The sequence below is a fragment of the Ambystoma mexicanum genome, chromosome 7q (assembly GCF_040938575.1).
Source record: "Ambystoma mexicanum isolate Mex_15411 chromosome 7q, UKY_AmexF1_1, whole genome shotgun sequence".
Lineage (NCBI taxonomy): Eukaryota > Metazoa > Chordata > Amphibia > Caudata > Ambystomatidae > Ambystoma > Ambystoma mexicanum.
This window is the reverse complement of record NC_090941.1, coordinates 1,100,569,670-1,100,580,921: the sequence shown is the minus strand read 5'-3', so window position 1 is coordinate 1,100,580,921 and position 11,252 is coordinate 1,100,569,670.

The window sequence follows — 11,252 nt, the reverse complement described above, 5'->3', positions numbered from 1 at the left end:
GTCACACCCAGGCTCCGCATATCCCCAAGACGGACAGGGGCCATTCACCACACAATGTGCCAATAGAGCTTTGCCTGCTTGGGGCAATCTTCTGAGTGGGTAAGTAGTTTTGCGTCCCAGCAGGGGGCATGGCTCTCAAATGACCCTCGATGACTTGCACTACGACAGCAGGTCCGCCTGTCTGTTTGGCTCCCTGCAATTCACAGGTACATTTGCGCACTTGGTTCATCTTGGGTTGGGCTGCTTGTCCAGCCATGGCCGTTGAGACAGACATCTATGTGCCACCTGCATTGGGACAGTCTAGAACAGAGGGCATGCTACCCCAGGGAGAGCCACCTTGCATGGGTTTCTCTCCCCTTCAAGCAATGTTGCATCAGAGTAGTCCAGCAGTTCCCCCAGTGATCATGTGAGTACAGGGATGGTGGAATGGACTCAGAGCCTGGACTACACATAGTGGGTGTGTGCCCACTTGGTCCATGCCCTTGCACAAATTAGCTGTGCTTGTTTGTCAACTGCATTGCAGGGGCAACGACAGCCCCACGGGGTGGCAGGTCACCCTTCACCAGACCGGTGGTGTGGGCAGTGCTGTCTACTTTCCATCCAGCAGGATCCCTGCACTTCGGTAATGCGCTGCCGTAGCCCTGACTTCTTCTTGAGAGGTCTCCTTGCACTCCGGCACCTTTGGTAGGTGAAAGCCTCCCCCGCCCGACACGCTTCTGTGCTTGTGTGTGTATTATTATTGCTTTTTTCCCTCTGTGTCCCGTCCTCCAATCCCCTCTCCTTCTCCCCCTTTCTCCCACCTCCCAACCCGCCCTGCACCTCCCATTGGCCCGTAGGTCCTGCTAACACCACCGCAGTGGCCTGTGACCCCCATTTCTGCTTCCATCCAGCATGGTCCCCGCACTTCGGTAGTGCGCTGCCCTAGCCCCGACTTCTTCTTGGAGGCTCCTTGCACTCCGGCACCTTTGGTAGGTGAAAGCCTCCCCCCGACCCGCTTCTATGCTTGTGTGTATTATTGTTGCTTTTCCTCTGCGTCTCGTCCTCCAATCCCCTCTCCCTCTCCCCTTTCCGACGGCCTCCCAACCAGCCCTGCACCTCCTATTGGCCCGTAGGCCCTGCTAGCACCACTGCAGTGGCCCGTGACCCCCCATTGCTGCTTCCATCCAGTGTGGTCCCCGCACTTCGGTAGTGCGCTGCCGTAGCCCTGACTTCTTGACAGCTCCTTGCACTCTGGCACCTTTGGTAGGTGAACACCTCCCCCGGACCCGCTTCCATGCTTGTGTGTGTATTATTATTGCTTTTTTTCCCTCTGCGTCCCATCCTCCAATCCCTTCTCCATCTCCCCCTTCCTCCCAACTCGCCCTGCACCTCCCTTTGGCCAGTTGACCCCTCTTTAGGAGCCCATCCTGGGCAGCCCTCTGCCCGGCAGCCCCTGCAGCCATCTACCAGGTTTGACCCGCACGCTACCCTGCTTACCCCTGTCCAACTTGAATAACTCAGGTGTATTTTTATCCTGTTTTTAAAATTATATTGTGAAACCTAGGCCTTTTTCCTTCTATCCAGGAATCTCAAACTTAGATGTGTTTTTCTCCTGTTTTTAAAATTGTATTGTGATAGTCCTTTAAATCTGAGTATCTGTCGCCTTGTCCAATTGTTCAACTTGTCTCGCCTCTCTGTCCTGTCTGCTTGCACCCTGCCCTAGTGTTCTCCCCTTCCCTCCCCCTTCCTCTTCTCTCCTCTCTCTACCTTTTCTCTTATGGTGCTCTCTGTCTCTCCTATTTTCTCTAACTGCTTCTCTATCGACTATCCTGCTCTCCTCACTAAATCTGCTAGGAAGAAGTTTAAAAAGGACATCCTGGCCTCCAACCCAGGCCTCCATATCGCTGACACCTATACCAGTGCCTCCTCCAGGCAAACTTTCATGGACATCTTCTTTGTCGTTCCCTCACCAGACCTATGGACCCTAAATATGGTCTCTGTGCTTTCCCCTTTCTCTTCTTCTCCTACTAATGGTGGCACCCGGTGGGAGGCCCTTCTGGCCTCCTTCCACTCCTCTAAGGTCATCATTAATGTTTATATGAATGGTACCATCTTGGTCCAAAGCCCTTAGGCCAGCATTCTGCTCTTTGATAGATGCTTCCCGTGCCTCATCAATTTCCTTACCCCTCCTGCTGTCTCCTCGCTGGCTTCCTCGCCTCCCCCTGCTGCCTCCTCCTTGGCTACCTTGCCCTCTCCTACTTCCCTTTCTGCCCCCCTCAGGCTTCTTCTACACCTCCACAGGGCGTACCTCTGATTTGTACCCCTCCTCGGAAATCTTTCAAGGATGGCAACCTTCTCCATATTGCCACTCTTAACTCTCGCTCAGCTGTCAAACATTCCTCTGACATCTGCTGCCTTCTGGAGGAACTTGACCTCAATGTCATCGGTCTCACCGAGACATGGTTCATGGCCAGCTCTGTCACGAGCTTTGACACTCTCCTCCCTGACGGCTATAAGATCCTCTTTGTGCCGGGACCAACCGTGCTGGAGAGGGTGTAGCCCTAATCTTCCCGGACTGGATTCCTGCCTCTGTCATTCCTATGCAGGCCTACTCCTCTTTCGAATGCCTCGTGTGTAGGCTCTCTCTCTCCTAGCCATTCCCTTACTGTGGCTACTATCTATCGGCCTCCTGGTCAGATCTCCTTCTTCCTCTCTGAGTGGGCGGTCCTCTCCTCTTCTCTCCCCAGGCCCTCTGCACAGCACTGGCTTCTCATTTCATCTCTAAAACTCAGGACATCCTTTCCTTCTCCTTTCCCCTTCCTCCCTCTACTCCCTGCTCTTCTTTAGCCACCTCACCTCCCTCCTTCTCTGCTTTTCCCCTGTTCTCCCCAGACAAGGTTTCTAGAAAATTCAGATCTATGAAAGTCTTGTCAAAACAGGTTCATCCCTGTTCCTCCAAAACCATCAAGGACCACATTGACTCCCTGGCTCCTGCCATGGCTGACTTTGTCAATCACTCCTTTGCCACTGGAGTCTTCCCTTCCCCGCTGAAGCACTCCCTTGTGCACCCTCTTCTTAAGAGACCCTCTGCTGACCCGTCCTGCCCGGCTAACTATCGCCCAATCTCCATCACTCCTTTCCGGGAAAGTTGGCAGCTCAATCTTCACACTGAATCTGTTGGTTGTCTCCATGATCATCAGTCTGGCTTCAGAGATGCCAGAAGCACGGAAACTGCTCTCCTGAACATCCGTGAAGACCTGCTCTCCAACCTTGATTCCAATACCCCCTGTGTCCTCATCTTACTTGATCTCTTGTCTGCCTTTGACACGGTCAAACATGCCATCCTGCTCAACCGTCTCCGTGATAACCTGGGGATCACCAGTCAGGCCCTGGCGTGACTGACTTCTTTCCTCTCTGATCGACCCTCCCAGGTTCAACTTTGGTCCTTCCTCTTCTCTATCTCTATCTCTACCTGTGGTGTTCCCCAGGGGTCTAACCTCTCTCCATGGCTTTTCAACCAATACCTGGTGCTTCTTGCCCACCGCATTGCTGCGCTCTGCCCCAACTTCGAGTGCTATGCATATGACACAGCTCATTTTCAGGCTACCTTCAGCCACCTCACCTCCCTCTCTCATCTCTGACTGTCTGTCCGCCATCCAGGAGTGGTGTGCCACCAATGATCTCTGCCTGAATGCCAGTAAGACCACGGTTCTCCTCATCGGCAGACCAGCTCCCTCCTTTCCTGTCACACTCTGGCTGGCCTCTCTTGGCCCTCTTCCTGCTCCCACCTGTGAGGCAGAAAACCTCGGAGTCATCTTCGACTCCACACTCTCCTTCTCTCCTCACATCTCCGACGTCTCTAAGAAGTCACACTACCAGCTGCACCAGCTGCACCTCCTCAGAGGTATTCTTCCTTTCCTCTCCTTCCCCCAGAAGCTCACTGTCTCGAGAGCTCTGGTTCTCTCTAGGCTGGACTATTGCAACAGCCTCTTTCTAAATCTGTATGCTTCTACTCTCCGCCCTCTGCAACTCATCCAGACAGGACTGCGAGACTTGTCCTTGGCCTCAAGCCCAGGGATCGTATCTCTCCGGGACTGAAATCTCTGCACTGGCTCCCATTGGCTGCGAGTATTAAGTTCAAAACCCTCTGCATTGTCCACAAAGCCTTCTGGGGCCTGGGGACTCAATATCTTCAACTCTCTCTGCCTAAATATCTTCCTTCTCGAGCTCTTCACTCACCCACCGCCAACTCCCTCAGGGTCAGTTGCTTCTCCAAGCAACGAGTTGGTGGTAGATCTCTTTCTTCGGCTGGGGCCTCCCTCTGGAACAGCCTCCATGACTCCCTGAAACCTGAGGAGAACCATCTCCGGTTCCGGAAGCACCTCAAAACCTTTCTCTTTGCTTCTGCTTTTTCTCCTCCTCTCCCCTGCTGACTTCCTGGCTGAAACTGACTGATTCTGCACTGGTTACCTGGCCATCCTCTGATCTCGGCCCAGGTACTCTCCTCCTGCCAGTCGCACCTCTGAACTGCCTTCCTGGCAACCCCCACACTTGGGACTGTTTTCTGCATCCCTAACAGTCCCACCACCACCTGATGTCTGTACTTATCTTTGCACTTGCCACCAACAGGCCGTTTTTCTACTTATTGTTATTTATTCTTTTTCCCATGTATTGCACTTTCCCCTTGCACTTTCCCCTCCACCCTACCCATGCACTTATGCAATCTGAATGACACCTGGCATAGTAGGATCGTTGTCTCTGTCTCCCCTCTGTTCCCCTTCCCTTGCCTCGTCGCGCCTTGAAACACTGGTGTATAGGTGCGTTATAAATGCCATATCATATCATATCATGTGGGGCAGCCGCCTCCTTCTAACAAGATTAGTGCCTCGGCCCAGGCTCTTCCTCCCACCCATCCAGGTGGGCTGTTGGTGCATGCCTGACCAACAGGAACACCCACCCTTTAGCATTGGACCATCCACTGAAACTGAGGTCACACAGTTCACGCACTATTATAGTGCACCTAATCTATAGACCTCGTGGCCCACTAGGAACTTTTGAAGAAGACATAACTACCCTTCTGAATACTAATGTCAAACCTGGAACCCAAATTATCTTACTTGGCGATTTCAATTTAGGCCTCAGTGACCCCAAAGACACCAATGCCACTATCCTAGCTAACACAATGATGGAAGACTGCCTCACCATAAGGAACAACAGCCCCACTCACTGCAAAGGTCGTACCCTGAATTGGGTGGCAGATATCAACTGCATGTCCCTCATAACTGCCACTGAACCTTGCACATGGACCGATCACTACCTGATCTTGCTTACCATTGCCGACCTACCCCAACTAAACTATCTGCACCGCCAGCCCTCACTCGCTGTAAAAAAAAAACGTAAGTCGCTAATCTCCTCCCTCTGATTCAGCCCATCACCAATCACTCTAACCTGATCACTAACCCCATTGACTTGGTTGACCTGTTTAACAACACCATCAACTCGGATATAGGCGTCATTGCGTCTTTGAAAATTAGCAAATCTAAACTGTTTGCCCATTTCAACACATGGTTTACACCAAGCCTTAAAGCCTTGCGAACAAAAAAAAAGGCAAGCAGAAGCCTGCTTGAAAAAAAATCCCTCGCCTCCAAATAAAAACCTCCTCACTGCCCTTACCAACAATTACTACAAGCAAATCATACAGGCAAAAAAGAAACCTTCAACGACAGAATCAAAAAAAGCAAACTCAAACACTAGTGAAATCTTCTCTATTCTTAGAGAATTAGAATCCCCCATCGCACCTGTAGACTCATGCACCAAAGACAAAGGCTGGTGCACCAGCATTCAAAATGCCTTATGTAATATAATCACCACACTTCAAGACAAAATATTAGCCAAAAGACCCTCCCTACACAACATTGCACTCTCTACTCAAGAAGCCATCTTACAAGAACTCGCCATCAACCAATCCAAACCGCACAACCAATTTAACTTTAGGTCCATCTCCATTGCAGAAGCTAAGAATATCATCACATCTCTCAAAGCCTCTCGCTGCCTGGGTGACACCTGCCCAGCTCCCATTATTAAAGAAGCTGCACATGACCTAGCTCCATTTGTCACCTCCTTCATCAACTCATCCTTTAAATTCTGCTCTGTTCCCCACCAACCTTAAAGACGCCTGGATACTACCCCTCTTAAAAAAAGCCAACCTAGATCCTAGTATCCCAACAAACTACCGACCTATAACGACCGTTCCATTTCTCCTTAAAATCTTAGATAAAGCTGTCTATCTACAGATTCAATCATACTTGGAGACTAATAACCTACTGGGTACCAGACAATCTGGATTTAGACCTAGACATGGACCCGAGACGGCACTTCTTGATCTCAAGAACCAACTAGATGAGCATAAAGATAGAGGAGACACCTCCATTCTTCTACTCCTTGATCTGTCAGCCACTTTTGATTTGGTAGATCATAAAGTACTGTACAGCCATCTCAAATCGGCTGCCAACTTCTCCACAAAGGCCATGGCATGGATAAACTCCTTTGTGGACAACAGAACCATAAGAGTTTTTCCGCCCACCGCAGCTGCGGACCCAGTTCCCATCACTTGCAGCGTTCCCCAGGGATCCTGCGTCTCCCCTACTTTGTGCAACATTTTTACAAAGCCACTCTTTGATTTCCTTGACAAACTGGGTTTCTCATATACTAATTATGCCGACAACACCCAGATCCTCATCCCTATCCAGAGAGACTATTACAAAGACAGTAACCTCATCAACAAAATCTATCAAATCATACAAACTTGGATGGCCACCCACTGTCTGTCTTAATGACGACAAAACCGAGCTTCTAATCATCGGGTCCACCAGCAAACTAAACAAACTGTCACACATGTACAAATCTATCATCATTGATGGCATTAAAATCAATGTAGCCAAGGAAGCTAAAACCCTAGGCTTTTATTTAGACTCAGCTCTTAACCTTACCAAGCAAGTTAATGCACAGATTCAGCAACTAGTTATACTTGCAAACTAATCCATGCATGCAAACCATTTCTGTCCACTGACAGCTGTACCACTATTGCATGTGCATTAAGCCTATCAAAACTGGACTACTGTAATGCACTCTACCTAGGCACCAGCAAACATAACCTTAATAAACTTCAAACCTTGCAAAATAACACCCTCAGAACAGCATTAGGCATTCCCAAAGGACAGCAGATATCTGGCCAAAGAAGATCAGCCAAATGGATGGCCATCAACGACAGAATCAAACTTAAAATCCTGAACATTACACACAACTGCCTCAATAACAAAGCACCTGCTTACCTTATAGAGAAATTCACCAAGCATACATCTGAACGTCCTATCGGAAAGGCCCAAACCAATAGTATCAGAATCCCTAACTACAATCTGAAAAGAACTGGAGGCTCAAGCTTCCCTGTATTGGCAGCTCAACTTTGGAACTCTATCCCGGATAACCTAAGAGTTACTTCCTCCTGCCACTGCTTCAAAACGAATGCCAAACTCTGGCTTCACACAACGACCGCTAACATATAAACTCTCACTGACTGCTCTCCACCCACCTAGACACCTAGGTCGAGAGTAGCACACCCAGGTTAATTATCGTCCCTATATTTGCGTACCACACATGTTCCCATGAATTGTAGTTGTAAAACATAAATATGCAACTGTATCATCACTGGTGATGTACAGGTACATACCTATGTCTACCTTCCTCTTTGTACACTACCATTATTATTATTGCCTTAAGCTGCTAATGTAAATATAATACATCATTTGAGATGTAACCTCTATCTGTATGTAAATGTAATGATATCTATGTAACTGCAGCCTATGACCTCATAAGTGTTACATATATCTGTAAGTGTATGTAAATGTAATGATATCTATGTAACTGTAACCTAAGACTTCATAAGTGCCCAGTTGCCTAAAGGCCCGATGCGCTCTATAAATAAACAAACGATACAATACAATACAGAAGGGTGTGAGACTCATCCCAGGTCGGCCACTTGGGCATCTGTCACCTTGCTATGTACTCGGATCACAGGTGCGGAATGCAACATTAGGGGATTTTACTTGTGTGAATCCTAAATACATGTCCATGAGTCCCTCAGTCACATCGAGTGATGTGGGAAGTCTACAGTGCACTGTGCCATTTGTTCATTCACCTGCCGACAGGCATGTGGTGTGAAGTGGCATCTTCCCAGCACCGCTCAGAGGTCACAAGTCTTTCTGATGGGGCTCAACCCATAGACAGTGTTCTGCCACTGGCAGACCCTGGCAGTGTTGGTGGCTGAAGGCCAGACCCTGGATGGTGGTGTTATTGTTGGCACTGCTTCATGGCCACACATGCAGCTATTTCTTCGGCTGGTTCCTTTGGCCATGCACAACTGCCCATGTGGCTGTGTCAGGCCTTCCTGATGGCCTGATTGGCAGCTGACCCAGTTGTGTCCCACATTTGTCTGCAGCCGGTCTTCATGGACCCCACTTTGTGCATGCATTGTACTCTGTGGTAGTTGTCTCCCTATGTGACAGACATGTGGCATTAGAGCTGGAGGGGCTCCTCTGTGCTGGTACCGGGCAGGTGTGTGTCTACAGGCCTGGACTCTGTGAGAGTGGCTGAGCAAAGCTAGCAGTTAAAGGTTGCGGTCACCGGTCCAATCCAAAAGGTATTGGTATACTGTGTCAATGGCATAGCCCCAGTTGAGCCCCATTTGTGTACATTGTGGCCAAACCTGTGGGCCACTGTGTGGGACATGGTGGCCAAATTTCCCTGTCCCATGCATGACTCCTCGTGGCCGTCCTGTTTGTAGCCTTTCCTACACTGCATATGTCTACATGCAGACAAGGTGATCATGCGAAACATGCGAGACATGCAATGGTGTTAGTGAGACATATGCCCAGGTGCATTTCCCATGGAGCTGCAGGGTTCCGAATTGCCAGGTGCTGGGAGCTATTTAGCTCATGGTTACAGCCAAGGTGAGCCTGGTTAGTTTGCAACCAACAGCTACCATGAGCTTCGATTGTCTCCCCAGGCATGTGGTGACATGGAAACATTGCTATGTGATATTAAGCCTGTAGTTCTGGGAATGTGTACGATGGAGATTGTAGGATAGGAGTAGGGAACATTTGGAGATCATCGGAAAATATTTTATGTGCAAAAGTTAGGGTTTGCATCTTCGTCCAAGGTGAATTTGCTCTGCATGATGTGCTTGCTCCTGCCTAATGTGTGATGCCCGATACCCAGGAGCTGCTTTTTACTCCTGCTCAACAACTCCTAATTTCAACCCCTGGCCTGCCTGCATGTTACAGTTGGGTCACTTTGGTATTGGGCCATGTCATGTTTCTTACAATGTGTTTGTGGACTCATGTTAATGTGCTGTGTTGGCATGTGCATGTGTCATGACTGTGACTCATCATTGTGCCTACATTTGTGTGTCAGTATTCATGGAAATTGCATGGCCGTGTGTGTGTGTGTGGCTGTTGCTGGTTGACCTGTGCTGACTTAATGCTACTGTTAATGTTGTGTATGCCACACATGTTTTGACACTGTCGATAGATGTCAATGTTCTTTGTCGCCTTTCCCACAGTTGCTGCAGCTGGCGAAGAGGGCGGTAGACATGCTGTGGAGCATTGATGCAGGGACCGGGCCTCCAGATCAAGGCGCAGACCCCAGCCACACACTGGAAACACCTCTTCTGAGAGTGAAGTGGCTGTGGGAGCGCCTGTACCATCGGGTGAGTCTGCTGGGAGTAAGTCCCAGGAAGTGATTGTGGTGGGGACACCTCAACAGCGGTGGGACAGGGTGCTGTCACACAGGGCCCATCGAGGGAATACGACTCTCTGGAGTCATCAGGGTTGATGGATGTGAGGGGAGGCCATTTCAGGCCAGCCCACAGAGTCAGGAGGGGGATTAAGAAGTGTGTTCAGGCTGCGCCCCTTGCCAAGGGATATGAGGATGTGCAGTACATCGTGTAGGGTTCTGCACAACCTCCTGTCATATCTGCTGCAGCAGTTACCATCTTCCTGTATGCCTCCACCCAGACCGATGTGCCACTTGCGGCCGATGTGTCCATCCGGGATCAGGTACTGCCCCTGCTGGCTGGTGCCACGAGGTGGACTGCATTGATCCGGGATGATGTAGAAGCTTCTTGCCAGGAGCCTGTACAGCATCACAATGAGGTGTGCCGCTTTCTGACCCAGCTGGCAATGGCACTTCTCCCGGGTGGGCTCTCTGGGCTGTCTGGGACCCCTCTTCCACTCCCTCCTCTATGCCTCAGTCGTCCTCCATAGAGCCTTCTGGGCCACATACCACCACGGTCCCCTGTGCACTAGTCCCACTACCACTGCCCCGTTTGGTTGCGCCTTCGTCCCCGAGACGGCATATGAGGTGGTAACTGTGCCTGCCCAGGCACCAACACGGGCACAGGCAGTGGAGGGACAGCTCTCACTTCAGCCAAGTACAGGTGCTGTACGCCCCCGACGACGGTTATCAGGTCATAGGCCGTACCTCCGGAGTTTGCACTCTTCCCGACAGCAGCAGATTTCGGCTATGAGGAGGCAGATTGGTACAGGATTTACCATCCCAGGAGGCATTTGGCACCAGTGAGGCCAGAGGTACACAGGAGGGACCTGCAAGCATTGTCCTCTGTGTTCTGTCGCTAACGGAGGCAGCTGGTGGCAGAGAGGCAGCGGGCAAGGGAAGCAGCAGTGATGGTGGCCAGGACTGAGGTGGCGCGGAGGCGGGCGAGGAGATGGCTGCCAACCTGGAGCATACTTGCAGGTTGGCAGAGGAATCCGAGAGGCAGATGGTGGCCACATGGTAGCCCTCCAGGCAACAATGAAGGTCCGCCTAGAGGTGGAAGCCTTGATTGTGAGTCAGCCCTCGTTGAGCCATTGTCAGGGATTGGAGAGGAGTAGCCCGCTGCCAATGTCTATAGTTACTTAGAGTTAGGTTTCATTTCAGACTTTTTCATGGTTTATCCCTAGACAGTTTTACCCTTCCCATCGTTTTATTGTACATTGTTATTTTTTAATACACGTTTTTATTCAGTTCATTGCAGGCTTCTTGCAGTCTCTTTGTATGCATATTTACTTTTTTCATGTTCTCCCAGTGTATATGTTTTATGTCAGTCATGTGAATTGGGGCCTCACTGTGTGTGTCATGTTGTTACTGTGATGTTTGAGGGACGACATGTGCGTGCGCCTGCTACATGTGTGGTAGTTGTGGCATCCATGCTCGATGAC